Below are 22,435 nucleotides of genomic sequence, written 5' to 3'. Positions count from 1 at the left end.
TTATGGGCAAAAAGGGGCAGAGGCGCAGCAGCTTAGCAAGACAGAAAATGTGAAAGGCGGACAAAAGAAAAAACCGCATGATATCGCAGCTAAAACATAAGCACACGAAAACAAGCACCAAAGCAAGGGAGGTTGGGGGAGGGGTGGATGCAGCAAAGCTACAACTGCCGTTTCTTCTTCTCGGAGTAAAAAAACTATAAAATATGTTTTCCGTGTTTGTCATACTGCCATCCATAACTCTGCGCCCTTCTCAATTTGACGCAGTCAACCGCTGAAAAAAAATGCAGCAGATCCAACGAGTTGGAATCTATATACAGCGAAGCTTTGAGTGAGTACATAAAGAGCGGAAACACGAGTTTGTGTTTAATGAATGACCGCCCAAATGGACACGGAAGGCTTTATTCGGGGATTGTAGAGAGACTAATGCAATGCCGCCGCTGCCGTGTATGCATGAAGGCGAGCTTTCTGGGTTTTTTTTTCTTTCCCGCGCACGCTGGCGCCGTCGCTGCCGCGTATGAGCGAGGCGAGAGCCACTTGTGGTCGTGCAGGAAGCCAGCGGCGCGCGCCTCGCGCGTACTCCGCTGTGATTGGTTGGCCTATTCGGCAAGAGAACAGCCAGGCCGCAGAAACCACGGTCACGAAACCCGACGAGGTTGGCAAAGAAAGGTTTTAAAAATCGCGCGGTGTGAATGCTCTTGACTGCACGCAGGCTCGTTCACGCTGAAGGCCTCGACAACGCCCTTCTTCATTGGACATCGAAGAGAGCATCTGGTGGACGGCCGCTCAGTAAACATCACCTCCGACAGGCCCTGGCAGGCGAGTGCTTAGCTTCCGCTGATGCCTGACTACGTTGTTATTTTTATACACCGAATATGTTTACACACAGCCTTTTATAGAGATTGACACTGCTTATGCCTGGTCCACGATATGGAAAGCAAAATTTATGCATGGCTATTGTTCAGCAAGCGTTCTGTAGCTGACCAAAAGAATAAGACACTGAAGAACGCCAGAACCGTAACTTGTAACGCTTGCCAATAAAATTTACAAAATAAACTAAAGTTCTTGCTCTAGAATTCTGCATATCCGTCTTCCGTGTCCTAAGTTCTACAGTTTGTGGCCAATGCAGATATTACTTTTGAGGAAGCAGTGCTGGCTGCTTGCATTTGAACAACGGCACATTTGTGAGCATAAAAGTTTATTCCCATAATTGTTGGGCAAGGCAGTGCCGCTAGGGCGCCAGCAACTTTCTTTCTCATAACGTTTTTTTTTTCTCACTCTTTCTGTCAGTCGCAAAATATAACTGCGGGTCTGTATAAGGCCAGAGCCTATAAACAAATTCTGACTATTTGCTGCACGAAGCTAATTAATAATATAAGTCAATTACACTTCTATGAAGTCATCAAAAAAGTGCCTGCATACACTAATATCGAAAGTTACCCCGTTTATAATAGCAAATAGTACTGAACAGAAAAGAAATACTTGACCTCTAATTCTTTTTAAAGTGATGACTTGATAAATGAAGCATATGAAAATAATTTTCTTTCTCCCCTACTCGCAGGTGGTATTTGAAGCCGGATCCCTGACTTTTCCTCGACAGAATCTGGCATACTCTCGATGACATCGAGCTTGCGCAGGGGGCATGCCCCAGATGAACGTAAGAATAAGTTTCTTAAACTATAAGTTTCTTTCTTTGTTTTAGCCATACCCTGTATCATGCCAACTTTTCTCAGTGCCAACAGATAGCGTCTTTATCAACACAGACTTCCATGTGGTCTATTATGCTTCATATCATAAGCCAGCTGATGACCGGGACACAAAGGAAACGTGTGCCACATATAATTCCCTCCCTCAGGATTAATTTTGTCCTGAAACGAAAACAGCTGTTCTCTGTCCTCATGGTAGTACTAAAGTTCACCGAAACTGTTTTCAAAACGTCGGTCTGCTAGCGCGACTGCAGATTTAAGAAATACTATTTATATATATATATATATATATATATATATATATTGGTACCTCAAATACGCTCAAATTTCGAGGTTTTACAGGAGGGGTGGGCATACTTAGTAGGTTATATTTTCGATGAGTGCCTTGAACGATGCATGACTGGAGTGGTGCATCGCTTCGGCAGGTAGATCGATGATTCCAGTCTTTCGCTGTTTGAACGAAGGAAGAGTTAAGATGAGCGGCGGTGGCGAGTGGAGAGGGATAAACAGCCTTTGAATGGCTATGACGGGATGAAGTGCGATGCACAGGTATGATGTCGGTCTGGTGAAGCAGCGAGTGATAAACTTGTAAAAGAGACATAGCCTTGCAGTTTTGCGGCGGTGCTCGAAGGTTGGAAGGTTCATAGATGACATAAGTTTAGTGACGCTAGTGTGGTAAGAGTTGTCGGAGTGAATAAACCTTGCTGCGCGATTCTGTATGGATTCCAGTGCTGTTGCCAGGTTAGATTGGTATGGGCCCCACACTGAGCATGCGTTTTCTAGTTTGGGTCGGACAAGTGTTAAATATGCTAGTAGTTTTACTGAAGGAGGAATAAGACGAAGATTACGGCGCAGGTAGCATAGAACACGATTGGCGTCATGGCTAATGTTGCAAATGTGCGAAGACCAACCGAGGTTGCTGGACAAGTTAACACCTAAGTACTTATAAGAAGTGACGGCACATATTTCAGAAACGGCGATAACGTATTTAGCTGAAATAAATGATTCGCGACGGTGGAAAGTAAGTAGCGACGTTTTCTTGACGTTGAGAGACATTAGCCCATTATTACACCAGGTTTCAATTATGTTAAGGTCAGACTTGAGAGAACGAAAATCAGCGTCGTTAATAATAGGAAGATAGATTACGCAATCATCAGCGAACAAACGAATTCTCGAAGAACAACCTCTCGGTAAGTCGTTAATGTATGTTAAGAAGAGTAGTGGTGCTAGGACAGTGCCTTGCGGCACGCCGGAGATAACGGGTGACAGATGAGACGAGCATTGGTTAGCGAACACGAACTGTTGACGGTTAGTCAGAAAGTTGCGTATCCATTGGAGGTATATATAGCTATCCTAAAGCTATCCCGTCTAAATCTTGGCCCTTTTGTTCTTTAATGGAAGCGTGGGGTCGTTCCCCACCTGCGGACAGTTGTTTTTTCATCCATTTTGCATTCCATGAATTTATCATTTCTTTAATTTAATTAGTAAGTACAAGTGATTCCCCTATGTGTCCTTGGTGTCATTGTTTGTTGGCTTCTTATGATATTAAAAATCGGGCCCCTCGGTTCCCTTTCTTCTCATATATATAGATATATTATATATATACATATATATATATATATATCTATATATTATATATATATATATATATATTATATATATATATATATATATATATATATATATACAACGTAAGCAAATAGACATGTCTTTTTGTAAGTGTGCTCCTTCTTTCTGAACTACGTGCACACCGGACTTACAGAACATTCTGTTTGAAATTATATCAGCATAATGCTACTTTTAGGGGTATTGTGCTGCCATTCTACAAACAACTTTTTTGCACAAGTACAGTATAACTCGTGGTACACAAACACATCTAAAAAATATACAGCTGCCAGTGGGACAAAAAAAACAACATGCGGAGAAAAAAAAGTTGACCTGTGGATGTATGATGGTGTTTGTTTCTTGCAGATGCTTGCAATTTCGAAGGACCGACATGTCTTGCCTGGGAGAATTCATATGAGCGTAAGTGGTCCATATATAAATTAGGGCTTCCTGTAATTTATTTTCTGTGGCTGACGTAGCTTGTTAAAGTATAATTGGTGGGACGTACGTGACACACATACCACAACGTTCAAAAGAAGACACAGCGCTCCGCGGCTATTCTTTAGCGCAACGGAGTGCGATATCTACTACTTCTGCTCTTTAGAGTAGGTGAGCTTTGATATAATAGACATGCATTGCAGTTGTGAGAATCGAAGTTGTACAATTAGGGCTCGCTTTAACTATGCCAAATTTTATACGTGTTTATTAGGTTATTATGATTGAAGAAAGAAGCAAGTGACAGGCTTAGGCCTTTGTCGAGTGTCGACACCTCGAGCACGAAGTCTATCAGACAGCCACCAACTTTCGTACCATGACTGGTTTGTCTGGCGCCCTCCTGTGGGGCATTTTCCATGTCTGCATCGAAAGCACAGCGAAAGTTTTAATTCGTTCATGAGAAAATGTACAATTGCTTTTAAAACGTCTTCTTTCGCTTGTTTCTTTTTTATTATGTGTATATCAACAGCTCCAGAAGAAGAAAACAAAAGCTAGTATAGAAGTAAAGTCACCTTGTTAGTAGGCGGCTCATCGCTACGAACTGCACTGGCGAAGTGAGTATAGAGGGGAGTCGGATAGGATGGCAATATTCACACTGTTTATATTACACACACACACACACACACACACACACACACACACCACACACACACACACACACACACACACACACACACACACACACACTCACACTCACACTCACACTCACACTCACACACACACACACACACTCACACTCACACTCACACTCACACACACACACACACACACACACACACACACACACACACACGACGGACGGACAGACAGACAGACACTGCAACCTTTGTAGGTTTGTTAAACATGCCGGGTTCTTATGCCTTGTCCACAAGGCTTCTCGTTCGCGACGACAAAGCTATATGCCACTGGCAGGCGCCTTCAGTGCTCTTTTTTTTAATATTGATATGATATAAGGAGATGTTTTTTTTTATAATTACTGGGTGGCGCCGTTTTTAAGCATCGTTCATTTGTACTAATGACCTGGTAAGTCTCGACCTCTTTCTCTGTCTCTGTCTCTCTCTCTGTCATTGCAATGCCCTCGATGTGGTTTCATTACAATGTGCAAAGTTATATGGTCAGCCACATTTGAAGCCGTGAATAAATGTTATACATCCAACCAAGCCACATACGTTCTGGCGGCATGCGCAGCATTCGCTACTGGCTGGTGGCAGCATCAGCGGGCTGGCCTCTCTGTGTTTCCCTCGGACCATACGACAGGAACGCCTGAAGGTGAGTATGAGTGCGCCTTCCAACTATATTCTCTTGCGAAAGGGCCAAGTCGCGCACAACGGGTACTTGAGTATCGCTGACGATGATGTGTTATCATTAAAGGTAGTTATAGTTGGGCTGTAATTACGCAGATGCGACACAACTTCATCTGAGAGCATCGTATTTTCTAGATCACAGTCTCAGGCTTAAAAATATAATTTCTGTGATATGAATCTCTCGAAAAATGTGAGTGCACCTAGGGGCGCACAAACAACTGCAGCGTGTCGGGGATATTTCATATTACAGGGCACTGTACTACCTGGGGCCAAAGTCACGCAATATGTCCACTTGTTAGCTTAGTTTTTGAAGCCATGTGGTGTCTCGCATTAGAAGGGTGCCATTTTTCACTAGCTTTCATCCTTTTTTATATTTTTCGTCAGCCAACTGGAAGTATCTTGCTGCCACTTCACATTATTTTAATTTAAATAACATTCCCACTTGTACCTTGCCTCAGAATACTGAGCAACAACATATGCATATAAATATAAAAGTAAGGATAGCAAGCAAGAGTGTGGTATTTTTTCCTCTCCCTCTCTCTTGACCACCAAGGCTCTGGAGATAAACTAATTTTGGCATGTGGCATCCTATGTCGGTGAACTGCGATGTGGTAATGGGATGATATTCCATTACCACAATGCCGTTTAGCGATCGACCTTGCTATCGAGCAGGCTGTGGATGGAGATGAACAATCCTCTCGTTTGTAAGAACTGTCATTGGCCGTCCCCTTTCGCTACTAGTGTTCTTACAGTTACATTTGGCTGGGGGCTACTCTTACAAATCTTTCTAGCATACGAACTGTTTTCTGAACACGTTCGCAGGTTACACAAAATTGCCAACAGTAAGAATAAGTAGCGTTTAGGGCTATACTGCATTCAACGATCCGGAGGACGCATAATTATGTCTATGTAGACGAAGTCACAGATCATGTCATAGGCACCGACTACGTGGATACGCCGGGGCCCGAGCCCCCTCCGAAGTTTTCCGAAAGAGGCAGAGCCCCCCCCCCCCACCAGCGATGCCGAAGCCTACTCTCCACCCCACTAATGTGCAATTACCAGAGTTCTGTTACGCACATCATCTGAGGTTTATTTTGAGTTGCCTTTACCTTTTCACTGAAATTTTTTATTGTGGCTAAAAGCTTACTACATACCGTATAAATCCATATACTGGCCGCACGAGTGTAAGGGCCGCACCCCCAACTTGACAGTCAATAATAAAAAAAAAGAGAAACGAGAAGCAACTGCGTGTGGTGCGCTGATTCCGATCGCGCTCAACACCGAATTTTCGCGCGCAGCGTAATTTCGAGCGTCGCTACTAGATGGCGAGAGGGGGCGATCGCGGAGGTTTACAGCGGATTTCATACTCGTAGTTGGAAAAATTAGATCAAATGTCCCGGTCCCATCTAAGGCTCGTGAAAATCGCGACAAAAAAGTGCGGCCCTCACACATGTCTTTGCGTTAGTTAAAGCAGCGCCATATATAAATTGTAGTAAACATTCATTTACTAATTAAAATAACAAGCATATAGTGTAATGCACGGACCATGTAAACCCGTAAATATCTCACTGGATGACCACGAGCGCTCACCGTCACAACGCTTGCATTATGAAGAGCGCTGGCAGCGGGGGGCGAACGGTTCGTATAGCCGCGCGATTCACCGCGACTCCGAAAATTATATTCATCATCATCATCGTCTGCCTATTTTTATGTCCACTACAGGACGGCCTCTGTCAGCGATCTCCAATCACCCCTGTCTCTTAGGCTGTGTTCCAATACTCGCCTAAGACGGCAAAGTAGACAGCTAAGTGGACAGCGGCCATCTTAAGTCTCGTTCCAATTCTCACGAAGGCGTCAAAGTAGACAGCTTCGCGATGACAGCATCGAAGTCAGAAACGATGCAGCCTACTTTCCTGTCCAAACAAGATGGCGGCTGAGCAGGATGCTTGGAAAGCTGACACGAAGGTCGTCTGCGCACAAGAAAACGTAGACGTACTTTCCTACGCCCTTAATCTAAGTCACATCGTGTTTTTTTATAGGTTCGCAGGCACAAGGTCTTAAAATACAGAAATAATGCGTGCTTTTCTCAGCTTTTCTTTTTTGTCACCGCGAGCTGGCGTCTCGTCGCAGACGCGTCTTTCATACGTCATCCAGACGGTTCGAAACGCGTTCCATTAGATGGCCTCGAAGCTGTCTTGGCTGTCTCCTTAGCTGTCTACGTAGACAGACTCCGATGCTGGCCAGAATTGGAACACATCCTTAGACTACGTGTTCTGCAATACTAGGGACGTGGAAAGACAGCCCGGGAAGGAAGACAGCGCGCATGAAGTTAGCAGCCATCTCTGCTCGCCCTTATTATTGTACTCACCAATGATTACCAACAATAAGAAACGGCACGCGGGCCGCGTAAGCGTCAGCCGCGCACAGTCATTCGCAGAAGACGCGCGCTCTCCTTCCCAAACGCGCGTTTGATCACGCGACCTCCAACTAATCGGAATATTGAGCGCGTGGGAAGATAATGCCCATTAAGCCGCTATCTTGTTCGGTTCACTGCTACGTGCTTTTTCTCGCACCCACAGTGTATGGGTCGCTCATTCATATGGCCTTTGAACTTTATACGGAACATTACGGCGATGATGACAGCGATAATTTCCTGGAGTACCGATATAATGGCGAGAGGAATCAGGCTGTGAAAATGAACTGTCTCCTACTATGAGGTCTTGTAAATACTGATATAAGGACGTCACTTCAGTGAACAATTCTTCGAGGTCACACGAAGTTTCTTCAAGTGCAGCTGTTATTAAATGTTCTATACAAATTGTCGTGGTACAACGCGAACAGAAGACAGGGAGACGTTCTTCAAGAACAGCAGGACAAGCTGTTCAAACAAAACAGATCAGAGACACGTCTTCTTCGTCCTCGAAGAATCCCACTGACCCACTAGACGGAGTCAGTTAATGCCCCCATCGTCGTTGTCGTCTGCCTAGAGCACACGCGTCATTTGTCCCTCCCTAAAAGAGCATCACCCCCATGCTAGACCAGAAATGTCCCTTGCGGAAGTGAGGGTCTTTCGCATAGTCATTCTCTCACATACGGCTTCATGCGTACAACATGCAGAAGTTCATGACGGTGCGGGCGGCGCCGCGTAAAGTTGGGACTAACGGGGACGACCTCGTATGTGACATCACTGAGTCGCCGCAATACTGGATATGGGCCGAAGTATCGCCTTAACAGCTTCTCGGAGAGGCCTCGTTTCCGTATGTGTGTCCAAACCCACACTCTGTCGCCGACTTCATATGTTACCGTTCTACGGTGAACATCATAGCGGCCTGCGTCGCAGTGTTGCTGCTGGCAGATCCGCAAGCGCACGAGCTGCCAAGCCGCTCTTCGGCGCGTTGCGAAAACACGTCGGCGTCCGTGTCAGTGCAGTCAAATTCATGTGGAAGCATTGCATCCAACATCGTTCGTACATACCGGCCGTGAACGAGGCTGAACGGAGTCATGCGCGTCGTCTGTTGTATCGCCGTGTCGTACGCAAACGTGATATAAGGGAGGATGTCATCCCAATTTTTATCTTCGACATCCACGTACATTAAAAGCATGTCTTCAATTGTTTTGTTGAGGCGCTCTGTCAATCCGTTGGTTTCTGGATGGTAGACGGTTGACTTCTGATGAGTCGTTCCATTTAGCAGCAAGACATGACCTAAAGGTGCAGCCATGAATGCGGTCCCTCGGTCGGTTATTACGACGAGCGGTGCGCCGTGTCGCATTACAACATTCTCAATGAAAAAGTGCGCCACCTCAGCTGCTGTGCCTCTCCGGATGGCCTTTGTTTCAGCGTAACGTGTCAGATAGTCGGTTGCGATGATAAAAAAGTGATTCCCTGCACTACAAGTAGGAAGTGGGCCCAAAATATCCATTCTGATTTGATCAAATGGTGTTCGAGGAACCTCGACAGGTTGTAGGAGGCCAGCTGGTTTCGTCGGAGGCGACTTGCGCCTCTGGCGGTAAAGACAAGTGCGAACGTGATGTTTCACGGCGGTGGCAAGTCTCCGCCAGTAGTAGCTTTGCCGCACTCTGCCCAATGTTCGCGTGTAGCCCTAAGTGACCAGAAGTCACCTTGTTGTGACAGGCTTGAAGTACTTCCGTACGAAGAGCTGTAGGAATGACGAGGAGATAGGGGGACCCGGTCGAAGAAAAGTTTCTTGTGTGAAGGACTTTGGCTCGTAACCAAACGAGGACAATCCTCTTGCGAAAACTCTAGGTACTTTCGCAGATCTTCCCTCTAAGTAATTGATTAGTACAAGCAACTCAGGGTCGTTCCGTTGTTGTTGAGCGATGGCGGATGTGCCCAGAACACAAAGAAATGCTGTTTCTTCTTCTTTGAGGGGAGAAGCCGACTCTATCGGTGATCGAGACAGGCAGTCAGCATCCGTATGTCGCTTCCCCGACTTGTACATGACTGTCATGTCAAACTCTTGCAGCCTTCGGCTCCAACGCGCCAATCGTCCAGAAGGATCTTTAAGGTTCGTCAACCAACACAGTGAATGGTGGTCGCTGAGAACTTTGAAAGGGCGGCTATACAAATATGAGCGAAATTTCATAACCGCCCATACCACGGCGAGGTATTCTTTCTCAGTTGTGGAATAATTTGCTTCTGTGCGTGAGAGCGTTCTGCTTGCGTAGGCAATCACTCTTTCCGTGTCCTCCTGCCGCTGCACAAGAACAGCTCCCAAGCAAACATTGCTAGCATCAGTGTGGAGCAATGTAGGAGTGGTCTCATCAAAGTGGGCAAGCACTGGAGGTGTCTGGAGACGTTGCCGCAAGACGTTAAATGCATCTTTCTCTTCGTCGCCCCATACAAAAGCAGCGTCATCTCTCGTGAGGCGAGTTAACGGCGACGCAATGCGAGCAAAGTCTGCAATAAACCGCCGGTAATAGGTGCAGAGGCCGAGGAAGCGCCTGACAGCCTTTTTATCGGATGGTATGGGAAACTGCGACGGCGGCAATTTTTTTCAGGATCCGGGTGGTCACCGGCATGGCTGACGACGTGACAAAGAAACTGTAGTTCCGCAAAGCCGAAGTGGCACTTCTCCGGCTTCAGGGTGAGGCCGGCGGATCGTATGGACTGCAGAACCGTTTCAAGCCGTTCGATGTGTTCTTTGAACGTTGCGGAGGACACGATGACGTCGTCAAGGTACAGGTACACTAAGCAGATTTTCCACTTCAGACCCGAAAGTAGTATCCATGAGGCGTTGGAACGTAGCAGAGGCAGGGCAGAAGCCAAAAGGCAAAACCTGAAATTCGTATAGGCCGTCTGGCGTCACAAAAGCAGTTTTTTCACGATCTCTTGGTTCTACCTCGGTTTGCCAATATCCGCTTTTTAAGTCCATTGAAGAGAAGTAACGTGCGTGTCGAAGCCTGTCGAGGGAATCGTCGATACGGGGAAGCGGGTACACGTCTTTCTTCGTCACCTGATTTAGTTTTTGGTAGTCCACACAGAAACGCAAGCTGCCGTCTTTTTTCTTGACTGGAACTACAGGGGATGCCCAGGGATTCGTTGATGGTTGGATCACGTCGTCTTTAAGAATTTTTGTCACCTGTTGTTGTATGGCTTCACGTTCTCTGGGAGTCACACGATAAGGATTTTGGTGAATTGGTCTTGCCGTATCCTCTATAATTATTCAGTGCTTTGTTAGGGGCGTCCAACCGACTCTTGACGTCGACGCAAAGCAGTCGTTGAACTTAGCCAATAGCATAAGAAGCCGTTCTCGTTAGTGCCACGGCAAAACAGTGCTGACGTGAAGTACAGGAGCTGGGTCGTGTGTAGGCGCTTCTTCGAGTAGTGAACAGCAGCCGCGAACATCCGCAACACCGTCAAAATAACCCACAGCAGTGTCTTTTCTAAGGTGTCGTCGCTCTGTGCTAAAATTTGTTAGCAATAGATTCGTGCGCCCGTTGGTGACATTTACACTTCCTCGTGCGACCGAGACACCGTGAGTAAACAAAAAAATGGTTATTTGGCCGGCAACTCCTTCGAAATGAAACGGTATGTCACATGGCACCGAAACAAGGATACATGACCGAGGTGGGATTACGACGTCGTCTTCTGTTAGACGAAGGAGTTGTGTTGCTGTGATAAGCAATGGACTAAACCAGGGCTCTTAAAAAACGTCACCATGCGGTCTGGGATGTTAATTACGGTGCCATATTCCCTTGGGAAATCCATTCCAATAATCAAATATTTACAGCACGCAGGAATAACGATGAAAGCGGCCACGAAAGAAGAATCTTCAATGTTATTTCTAGCAGTACATCTTCCAGTAGGCATCAGTAATTGTCCACCTGCAGTCCTTATGTGAGGTCCCGTCCATGGCGCCTTTACTTTCTTCAGGCGGAGCGCGAGTTCCTGACTTATTATAGAGAAGTCGGCACCAGTGTCGACTAACGCTGTCACTATCGGGAGAGATGGGGGCTTTTTATTGTCTTGCGGCGGGCCTGCAACCTTACCCCCAGAGGTCGCCGCCTTCAGTTTCTCCGGCGGGGGCTGGACGACCTTCGTCCTTGAAGGTCAGCAAAAGTGCGTCCAGCAGGCATCTGGCGTGGAGGGGTTCGAGAGCGCGACCGATGGCCGAAATCGGTCTGATCATTGGGCACGGATTCGTCATTCGGGTACGCTATAGGAGGTCCCTGAAAAGCAGCGTCGTCGCGGCGTAGCATGGAGTCGTCATTTGCACGTCGACCATCAGACCACGGACGAAGAAGTCGAAATGATGTGTCGCGATGCCAGCAACGGTGCGAAACATGGCCGGCACCTCCGCAGTTAAAACAGAAATTTATCGACGGTGCGCCACGAGTCGGATCTTCGAAAATGTGGCCGTCTCGTAGGGTCATTTTGCGGCGTAGACCAAGGCGCGGCGAATGACGGCTGGCGGTATGACTGCATCGGCATCATGGGTGCGCGCCTCAAAGCCTACTCTTGCGGCGGCGACCAAGGAGCGGCTGTCGGAGGCTGGTGGTACAGCAGTGTGGTTGTAACGGGTGGGGGACATCGGACAGCGGCGGCGTAACTCATGGGACGCTGGTGGTCTTGAAGATCGGCAGCCGCGAACGCCTGCCTGATTTCGTCGCGTACCACTTCGGCGATTGACGCGACGGGTCTATCCAGTGTCGGTGTCAGAATCCTGTGAATTTCTTCTTTGACGAGCGCTCTTATCATTTCACGCAAGGGGCTCTGATATACTCTGGAGGCAATGCGGCGGCATTGATTGCGGTGCGGGTAGACAGTCGATCGTACTGCCTGCATCGTTGATGATGGGCCCGCTCAATAGCCGTAGCCTCTTTGATAAAATCAGTGATGGTGACTGGTGGATTTCGCACAAGCCCCGCGAACAACTGCTCTTTTACACCTCGCATGAGGTAGCGCAACTTCCTATCTTCGGTCATGTTCGGGTCGGCTCTACCAAAGAGACGAGCCATGTCTTCGGTGAACATTGTGACCGACTCATTGGGTTGTTGCACCCGTTGCTCCATCAACTGCTGGGCGTGGTCGCGTCGGCCGGCACTTGCAAAAGCATCTGTGATTTTCTGCCGAAACTCATTCCATGTCGTTAGGCCAGCTTCGCGGTTCTCGTACCAAGTACGGTCACTGTCGTCAAAGGCGAAATAGACGTGGGATAGCTTTTGCTGTTCAGTCCACTGGTTAATCTGTGTGACGCGCTCATACTTGTCAAGCCAGTCTTCAATGTCTTCGAAGGCTGCACCGCGATAGCGATCGGTAACCAGCGGATGAAGAACGGTTACTTGTGGCGGACGGGGAGACTGGCTGCTTTGGGGTGCTTGCGGTGGGCTGGTTTCAGCCATTGCCAGATGTGTGGAGCTCCTGGTAAGAGGTGGTTGAAGAGGGGAGAACTACGGTGCAAGGCCTAGCAGCCGACGACTGAAGCGATGCATGGGTGTCGTAACTGGTGACAATGCGTCCGAGCTAGATGAACGACTTCCAGAAGGAGTCCGGAGCATCAGGCGCGGTCAATAGCCAGCACTTCCATCAGTGTCGCGGTACAACGCGAATAGAAGACCGGGAGACGTTCTTCAAGAACAGCAGGACAACCTTGCTTGCTTGCTTGATTTGGTTTGGTTTGGTGCCTATAGATATAGCACAATCCACTACGGGGAATTGGCCATGAATCGGGCGGCAGTGGGAAGAAAATTGAAGGATACCTAAATGGGATTTTCTTACTTAAGAATGAGATAATAAAATGAATTATAATCATAAATATTATTTTCATGCTATAGCATCTTAAAATTTGAAGCAAATATTTTTGTTGTCTTGTGAAAAAAATTAGCATGGCAGTCTCCTTGTTTCCATTACAAAATTAAATATGGCATCACATACGTTCCTATTACAGTGTCCTAGTACCGATGCGCCCAGAGATAGAATGGTAGGTAACGTAATGGTCAATCCAAGTTGGCGAAGGGGACCTTCTAGAAGTCGTTTTCTATGCATGGTGAACCTACGACATGCACTCTATAAAGAAATGATCCATAGTTTCGGGTTCATTGCAATAAAAGCATTGAGGGGAAGGCGCCAAACCAGACCTATGGGTATAGAAATTAAGCCTTGGTATTCGGCAACACATTCTAGTAAACGACACTTCAAGTTTTCTTGTTGAACACCATCTGCTGTGCCAAGGAAACCTAAGGTGCTGAAAATCGGTGTTATTGAGTACACATGATTTGGCCTGTTCATCTTGGACAGAAATTTTTTTAAATCTCGCAGACGTGACGTATGCCGAAGGTCTTAGGATCCACAGTACCGGGCCGTTAAGAGATGCCGCTGCTAGTGCGTCTGCAGATTCGTTTAAAGTGAGCCCCACGTGCCCTGGCACCCATACCAGATGGATAATGCGTAAATGTTGGGGGATGGATGAATGAAATTCTCGGAGAAGGATAGATGAATCGGGCACTGATAAAGCGGAGCAAACAGACAAGGAGTCGGTTAAGATTACGGCTGAAGTAATAGATGTGGGAAGTTTTCGTAGAGCTAGGATGATCGCTAATAACTCCGCCTGAAATATTGACGTAAAGACGGGTAGTCGAAGGGAGAAAGACCAATTTAATGATGCCGAAAAAATACCCACTCCTGCCTTCTCTTCACTGACAGAAGCATCTGTGGCTATTACTGCATTTATTTGGAGGTTCTCGAGGTGGTCATCTAGCAAACTTTTTAGGTTTCGAATAGGCAGGAGTTTAGCGTTATTAGGAAATAAAATGTTACGGGGAAAAGGAATAAGAAATGTATTTACAGTGTATTTACAAGACTGGCAGCGGCTGACAAGATCATAGTAAGCACGCGAAGTCCCGAGCTTCGTCGTCTTCAAGTGCTCTCAAAACGTCTTCTTCATCGCTCTGTCACATGACCCCCGGCGGCTGAAGCACCGACCCGGTGCTGGTTAGGAGGCGTTGGAGTGATACGGCTTAAGACGCACGACGTGGACTACGTCGGAACGAGGCTGAGCCACGGTGGGGTCAAGAGGGGCGATTTCGTAGGTGACGTCGGTTACTTGACGCAAGACGCGGTAAGGACCAGAGTAGCGTGAAAGCAACTTCTCCGAGAGGCCAACGCGTCGCGACGGAGACCAAAGGAGAACCAGGGTGCCCGGTGTGTAGTGGGCGTCACGATGGCGGGTGTCATATAAGCGCCGCTGATTTTCCTGCGAGTCCACAAGTCGAAGTCGGGCAATATGGCGTGCCTCTTGTGCCTGGATTATGGCGTCCCGGGCGTACTCTGATGTGAAATACAGGCTATCAGGCAGGAGGGTGTCGAAAGGTAGCGTAGGGTCGCGGCCAAACAAGAGGAAGAATGGAGAGAAGCCTGCGGTATCGTGGCGAGAAGAATTGTAGGCAAAGGTAACGAATGGTAATGCAACGTCCCAGTCGCGATGGTCAGCGGAGACATACATGGATAGCATCTCAGTGAGGGTCCGGTTGAGACGCTCGGTTAGACCATTCGTTTGTGGATGGTAAGCAGTAGCAAGTTTGTGTTTAGTCGCGCACGAGTGTAGAATGTCATTAACAACTTTCGAAAGAAAGTAGCGGCCTCGGTCGGTAAGGAGCTGTCGAGGGGCACCGTGGTGAAGGATGACGTTTTCTAGTATAAAATCGGCGACATCGGTTGCACAGCTTGTCGGAAGAGCCCGTGTGATTGCGTATCGGGTGGCGTAATCTGTTGCTACAGCAATCCACTTATTTCCCGAAACAGACGTAGGAAAAGGGCCTAAAAGATCAACGCCTACACGAAAGAATGGTTCTGAAGGCACGTCAAGTGGTTGAAGGCGGCCAGCAGGGAGCGTGGTCGGCTTTTTTCGTCGTTGACAAAGGTCACATGCAGCGACATAACGGCAGACGTCACGGTAAAGACCAGGCCAAAAAAAGCGCCGACGAACGCGGTCGTAAGTCCGTGACACGCCAAGGTGACCGGCAGTCGGCACATCATGAAGCTGGGCGAGAACAGTCCGGCGCATATGCGAAGGGACAACTAAGAGTCGGTCAGGGCCGTCAGGGCGCATGTTACAGCGGTACAAGACGCCATCGTGGAGTTCAAACATTCGAAGGGAAGGGTCGGGCGTCGTTGAAGTCAGCCGTTGAATAAGGTCTTTTAAGAAGTCGTCCCGGCGTTGTTCCGCTCCGATATCGTCAAAAGCACTCAAAGAGAGAACGGTGACAGGAATGCCGGCCATAGAAACGTCAGGTGGGTCGACAGGATGGCGCGACAAGCAGTCCGCATCTTGGTGTAACCGGCCTGTCTTGTATACAACTGAGTAGTTGTATTCTTGAAGGCGCAGAGCCCATCGGCTAAGGCGCCCAGAAGGATCTTTCAGAGATGAAAGCCAACACAGAGCATGGTGGTCAGTAATGACTGTGAATTGCCGGCCGTACAAATAGGGGCGGAATTTTCCCACTGCCCAAACGAGAGCCAGACACTCGCGCTCAGTGATGGAATATTTGCGGTCAGCAGGGGAAAGAAGGCGGCTGGCGTAAGCAATAACACGGTCTTGTCCTTGTTGTTTCTGGGCCAGGATAGCTCCAATACCATGGCCGCTGGCATCGGTACGGACTTCTGTTGGAGCTGACGCGTCAAAGTGAGCGAGAATGGGAGGGGAAGTAAGCAGCCGGATCAGCTCAGTGAAAGCACGAGCTTGCTCACAGCCCCAAATGAAGGCAGCGTCTTTCTTGAGGAGCTGAGTAAGAGGGCGTGCAACGTCCGCAAAATTGCGGACAAACCGACGAAAGTAGGAGCAGAGGCCCAAGAAGCTGCGAACGTCCTTGGCGCACGTGGGCACGGGAAAGTCTTTCACTGCCCGGATTTTATCTTGATCAGGACGGACACCCGAAGAATCGACGAGATGTCCGAGCACAGAAATTTCACGACGACCGAAGTGGCATTTGGACGAATTGAGTTGTAGCCCCGCCCGACGAAAAACAGATAGGACCGTCGATAGGCGTTCGAGGTGCGTCGCAAAAGTGGGAGAAAAAACGATCACATCGTCCAAGTAACAGAGGCAGATGGACCACTTGAAACCGTGTAGTAGGGCGTCCATCATTCTTTCAAATGTGGCTGGGGCATTACATAACCCGAAAGGCATGACTTTGAACTGATAGAGGCCGTCGGGAGTAATAAAAGCCGTTTTCTCACGGTCCATTTCATCGACGGCAATTTGCCAGTACCCGGAGCGAAGGTCTATGGACGAAAAATATTGTGCTCCATGGAGGCAATCAAGGGCATCGTCAATGCGTGGTAGACATCCTTCTTGGTTACCTTGTTTAGGTGCCGATAATCTAGACGTCCTTCTTGGTTACCTTGTTTAGGTGCCGATAATCTACGCAAAATCGCCAACTGTTGTCCTTTTTCTTAACTAGGACAACAGGGGATGCCCATGGGCTACAAGAAGGTTCAATGATGTTACGAGAAAGCATCTTATCAACTTCGTGTTGGATGATGTCTCGCTCGGTAGCAGAGACGCGGTAGGGTCGCCGATGGATTGGGCTCGCATCCCCGGTGTTAATGCGATGTTTCACAACAGATGTTTGTCCGAGAGGACGGTCTCCAAGGTCGAATAAGTCCCAGTACGAGGCAAGGAGGCAACGTAGTTCATTGGCACACTGGGGCGGAAGGTCGGGCGCGATCATTTTCATTAGGGCATTCAAGTCTGAAGGGGCAGGAGGCACAGCAAGAGTTGCACACGAGGAGTCGTCAGCATTTAAACCCGAAATCTGGTAGTCTTCGGCCGGCGTGATTTGCGCAAGTGATATGCCGCGCGGGAGAACTTGTGCACTAAGTCCAAAGTTCACTAGCGGAAGACAGGACGTGTTGTCCGTAATGGTAATGACGGTGTGAGGAAATGCGACGATATGCGAGAGCAGGACATCCGGATTAGGAGATACGATGTAGTCACCGTCTGGAATGGGCGGAACGGGTGAAACACCTATGTAGGTAACGGCAAGGTGAGGGAGGCGAATATGCTCTGTGGAACATAGCCGGATCGGAGCACTATCGGGGGGATCAATAGCAACAATATCATCGAATTCAACGCTTACTGTCGCAGTAGGGAAAGTTTGAAAATCCACATCACGGATTGATATTTCTAATGGCTCTAATAGTTTCTGCACAAAAACTACCTGGGGACAATGCAGTCTGGACCATTGATTCTGAAAGAATGCAGTCGGTTCTCTAATAAACATATAAAAGGAGCGTCTCTGGGGAGAAGCATATATGTTCAGTAACGTTTGGACTGTCAGTATACGAAAACGAGTTTGAAGAGAAGGCAGGTGAGTTTCATGATAAAGAATATTATTCGCTACATATTTTGGAAGGCCGAGATATAGACGTTGTGATTCGCGTTCTAAAAGAACCAGAGGGTGTAATTTATAAATAGGACCTCCAGAAAATAACACGCATCCAAACTCTAGAATGGTGCTGACATACATACAATAAATCATCAGCAAGGTCTCCCTGCGCATTCCAAAACGATTGCTGCTGACTCTTCGTAATAAACCAACTGCGCGTGCTCCTTTAGATGCGATGTATTCTATGTGTGTCTTCCAATTAAGCTTTTCTGTGTAAATCATTCCCAGATATTTTAAAGGTTGCACCTGCGGAATAATCTCCTGGCCATACGACAGTGTTATTCGGATAGGAAAAGTTAAGGGAAAAACAATGATTGCACTTTTGCTGACATTTAGCGACATTTGTATTCCTTTTAGCGAAATTTCAATCTGATTCAAATACAATTGCAAAGTTTTATATAAGCTATTAATATAATTTTATACTGAGAAAAATGCGATATCATCAGCGTATGATATCACCTGTACGTCATGATGTGTCGGGATGTGATTTAGTAAAATATTAAATAATACGGGGGAAAGTACTGCACCTTGAGGAACGCCCCTTGTCTGTTTGTAAATGTGAGAAGACACACCGTTTTGATAGCAATGAAATGTGCGTCCGCTTAGAAAATTTTGAATCCATGCAATTATGTACTGTGGGAGACTCACACTTTCGAGTCTCTTGATTAAGGTACTGTGATCGACACTGTCATACGCCTTCGCAATGTCTAATGTGACTAAGGCAACGTACTGGTTGTTGCGGCGAGCGAGTTGAATTCGACTCTCCAAGTCAACATGAGCACACCAAATCGAGCAGCCGGGCCTGAATCCTATTTGAGAATCACTTAATATTTGGTTCTTGCCTATCCACCTATCGATGTGACCGTACAGAACTCTCTCGATTAATTTTACGAGATTTGAGGTCAGAGAAATAGGGCTAATGTTATCTATTGTATATCCATCACCCGGCTTTTTGAGTAGCGGAATTATTTTGGCAACCTTCCAGTCTGGATGAATCCATGCATTTTTAATCGAGAAATTTATAAGATTAAGCAAATCCTGGGGTCATAATTCGAATAATAGTTTTATCATTGCTGTAGTTATGCCATCAGGACCTGGGGCTGAAGCTGGCAGCATCTTTACCACTCTCATTAATTCTTCTAATGTGACTGCGATGTAATCATTAGCTGTTTCAGGCGCCGGTATATGATAGGGGCGAAGTGATGTGAATCGACGCTCTAAGCCTTTTGCAATCTCCTCCAGTGATTGTACCAATTCAGTGGAAGTTAAGCTAACAGACTCTACATTTATCGGGGCTGAAACAAACTTTTTAGACCGTAGAAACCTAAATAGGGCTTTTTTATTACTAGACTGCGATAGGTAACTGTAATGTTTAGTGTTATAATTTTCTTTCGCTTGGTCAACTGTTTGCCTGAATGTAGTTGCAACAAATTTATAGTCATTCCAATTACGTGGACATTGATTATACAGTAACTTTCTCCAGGCTGCCTTTCGTCTTCTATATTCGCGTTCACAGTCCGGATTCCACCATGGTGAATAAGTACCCCCTTTAGTTGACTGCATACTGAAGCTGGATTTTTTGTAACTGTCACTTATCACTTGACACAAATTAGCTGCCTTAACTTCATCATTTAGGCCAACCTGTTTATTTAAAGCTGATCGTAGTGAATCTTGAAATTTACTATAGTTAACATAGGTGCGGACATGCTTTTCGACCAAATTAATTGGTCGCATGACTTCAAAAATTATTGGAAGATAGTCGCTATTTGTGGCCGAAGTGATAGCAGACCAGGAGAAAATTGCACAACCCGAACTGGAAAAAGTTAGGTCTAACACCGAACGCGATTTGCCGGATACATAAGTTGGGGTTCTCGAATTTACACAGTTAAGATTATTTGACGAAACCCAATCCAACAATCTTTTACCACAAGAGTCGGACCGATAACCCCATGATACGTGGTGAGAATTAAAGTCACCAGCTATGATTAGATCCTTTCTGCAGGCTGCAAGCACGGCATCGAGAGAACCTGTATTGAGAACTCCTGTAGGAAAATAAACATTGACTACCGAAAATGGGGCGCATCCAGGAAGCGTTAAATCCAATGCTAGAATCTCACTTTCAGCAGAGAATGACTGGTGACTAATCTTAGCTCTATGACAAATTTTTGTTGAGATGAAAAATGCTAATCCCCCTCTACGAGAAGGGCGATCTAGACGAAAACTGCGATAATTCCTTAAATGAAAACTCTTTTCTGTTGATAACCAAGTTTCTTGCAAAATAATCAAATCAGGAGAAAGTTCTTCGCAGAGATATAACAGATCAGCGGCTGCAGCAAAAATGGAACGACAGTTCCACTGCAGCACTTTCAAGCTTCCTATGTTGACGATATTCCGGCAGTATTTACTGCCGTCTGTAGAATGTTCTCCTTTCGGAAATCATCCTTTGTTAACCTGTCATTTTGATTCTTTTTAGCTTTTAGTTTATGGAGGGTAGTTGCTCTCGGGGAGTTTGGAGAAGCACGACGTTTACACGTTCGAGCATCTAAATCCATGTTCTCAGTGGTATCTGAACCAGTCTCGTGACTGTTAAAGCCCTCAGGTTCGACAGGAGTTGCGGGAGCTGCGGTGTCATCAGTACTGCGAGGCGAGGCCTCTGCCGATTGGTGTTTCTTTATATTTTCATCAGAAACTGCGATTCCAGAAGGAAGGAACGTTTGCATGCGCAGTAACATGCAAAAGTTGCGACAACAAATTAATTATTCTACGGCACATCTTTCAATCTACGAATTACAGCCGCTGAATCCGCAAGGCACTTGGAACGAATTCTCAGGACCGAAATAGTCTCGAGATATTAATTTTCATAGTGTCCGACGAAATGCACGGGCGTTCCAGTTAACCTTTTGAGGAAAACGCTGTTTTATGCATTGAAGCTCAAAGTTAACTGGAACGCCCATGCATTTCGGCGGACACATTGAAAATGAGTATCTCGAAACTGGTTCTGTCCTGAGAATTCGTTCCAAGTGGATGTATACGCCTTGCGGACTCAGCGGCTATAATTGTACGTAGATTGAAATATGTGCCGTAAGGTAATTATTTAAACAGTTAATTAGCGTAATTATGTTAATTATGCAATTAGGCGTGTTTATTTCTCGTGGAAGTAATGGCCGCCTCATCGAGTAGTTTAGATGAAGGATTATAATTGTGCTATATGCCACAGGCAATTTTAAAAAATTTGGTGCAGCTAAATTGAAACACCCTGTATGTGGGTGGGGTTGGGAAAGCTGGTCGGGCCCCAGCCGCGCCACCCCCCCCCCCCCCTCCCCCTGGAAGAATGAAAACTTCCCGCCTATGGATCCTGTCACCTTCCTAGTGATGCATTGGAGATGGAGACGTTGTTCTGCGGCGACCGAGTGGAGGTGTGCATGCACCGCGGCGTGCTTGACGTCGTCACTGAGACAACCGATCGGACCAGCGCCCTGCACCTACCTTCCTGCTCTACACCTCACCCCTTTAAATTCCTCCTCTCTATAGTCATCACCATCTCCATCACACCACTTCTCCACGTTCTCTCCTTCTCTTCACAAGTACCGCAGCGTCAAATCCTGCCCCGTCGGCAAAGAAAGCTTCGCTTTAAAAATTGCAGCCTGCTGGAAATTGTGATTACACAGATAATTTGCAAGAATCACGGCTGCGCGCTCTTCATGCCACTTTAATTTTTAATAGAGACAGTCTAATGACGAATGCCTAAAGCGGTTTACCGTCCAAACGACTGGAAGTCTGCAGATTAGAACATACGACGCTATTTGAATAAGCTATCTAGCATAGCACCTGTATCCGTGCTCAACGACCATCTCTCCATATAAGCAATATGGCCTGAATAGGCATCTCGCTTGCCACGTCATTTCCGAAAGCTTTGTCTCCGTGCTCAAGTGATGGCGAGCCGGTCGATCCGTGTTTTGTAAACGCAGGGCACTACCTGCGCTTCTCAGCCAAGACTCCGGGAAAACTTGCGGTGCTGACAGCAGGTGGTGGCAGCAATGACGCCCGGTGTGCCATCTTCTGGTATCTGCTATCGGATGAACTCCACGGCCTCATACTGTTGGCAGGACCTACATACTTCAACGAGTCTACGCACGGCCAATGGCGCTCGAGCCAATTCAGTCTCACGCACCACTACGTGAGTGTGCCACTATGTGTGAAGCTGAGAAAGGGCACATATATCCAAACATGTGCACTGCTTTTGATCTTTACTTAACCTTTACTGAGCATTATTGACCCTTTTCGCGGAGCAGTTTGTCCTAGAGAAAAGAGATGGCGCTTACGGCGGCGCGCCATATGTCTCCTCAGCGACCGCGCACGAATACGCAACCATTACCACTTTTACCTTGCTTCTGTGCGATCAGCTGTCGGAAATGCAACTGC

At 47.0% G+C, this 22,435-nt stretch overlaps 1 protein-coding gene across 1 annotated transcript in view; it reads left to right on the top strand.

The window, feature by feature from the left end:
- The window catches only part of LOC119434430 (MAM and LDL-receptor class A domain-containing protein 1-like), a 51,004-nt gene that overhangs the window by 14,922 nt on the left and 13,647 nt on the right, over positions 1-22,435 (top strand). Inside the window, exon 4 of the mRNA XM_049671929.1 lies at positions 21,982-22,190. The gene's annotated coding sequence lies outside the window, so the exon portion shown is untranslated. The remainder of the gene's footprint in view (positions 1-21,981; positions 22,191-22,435) is intronic.

Source organism: Dermacentor silvarum, chromosome 1, assembly GCF_013339745.2.
Source record: "Dermacentor silvarum isolate Dsil-2018 chromosome 1, BIME_Dsil_1.4, whole genome shotgun sequence".
In the NCBI taxonomy this organism is placed as follows: domain Eukaryota; kingdom Metazoa; phylum Arthropoda; class Arachnida; order Ixodida; family Ixodidae; genus Dermacentor; species Dermacentor silvarum.
Note: the sequence above shows the minus strand (reverse complement) of the source record. Positions and strands in the feature narration are given on the sequence as shown.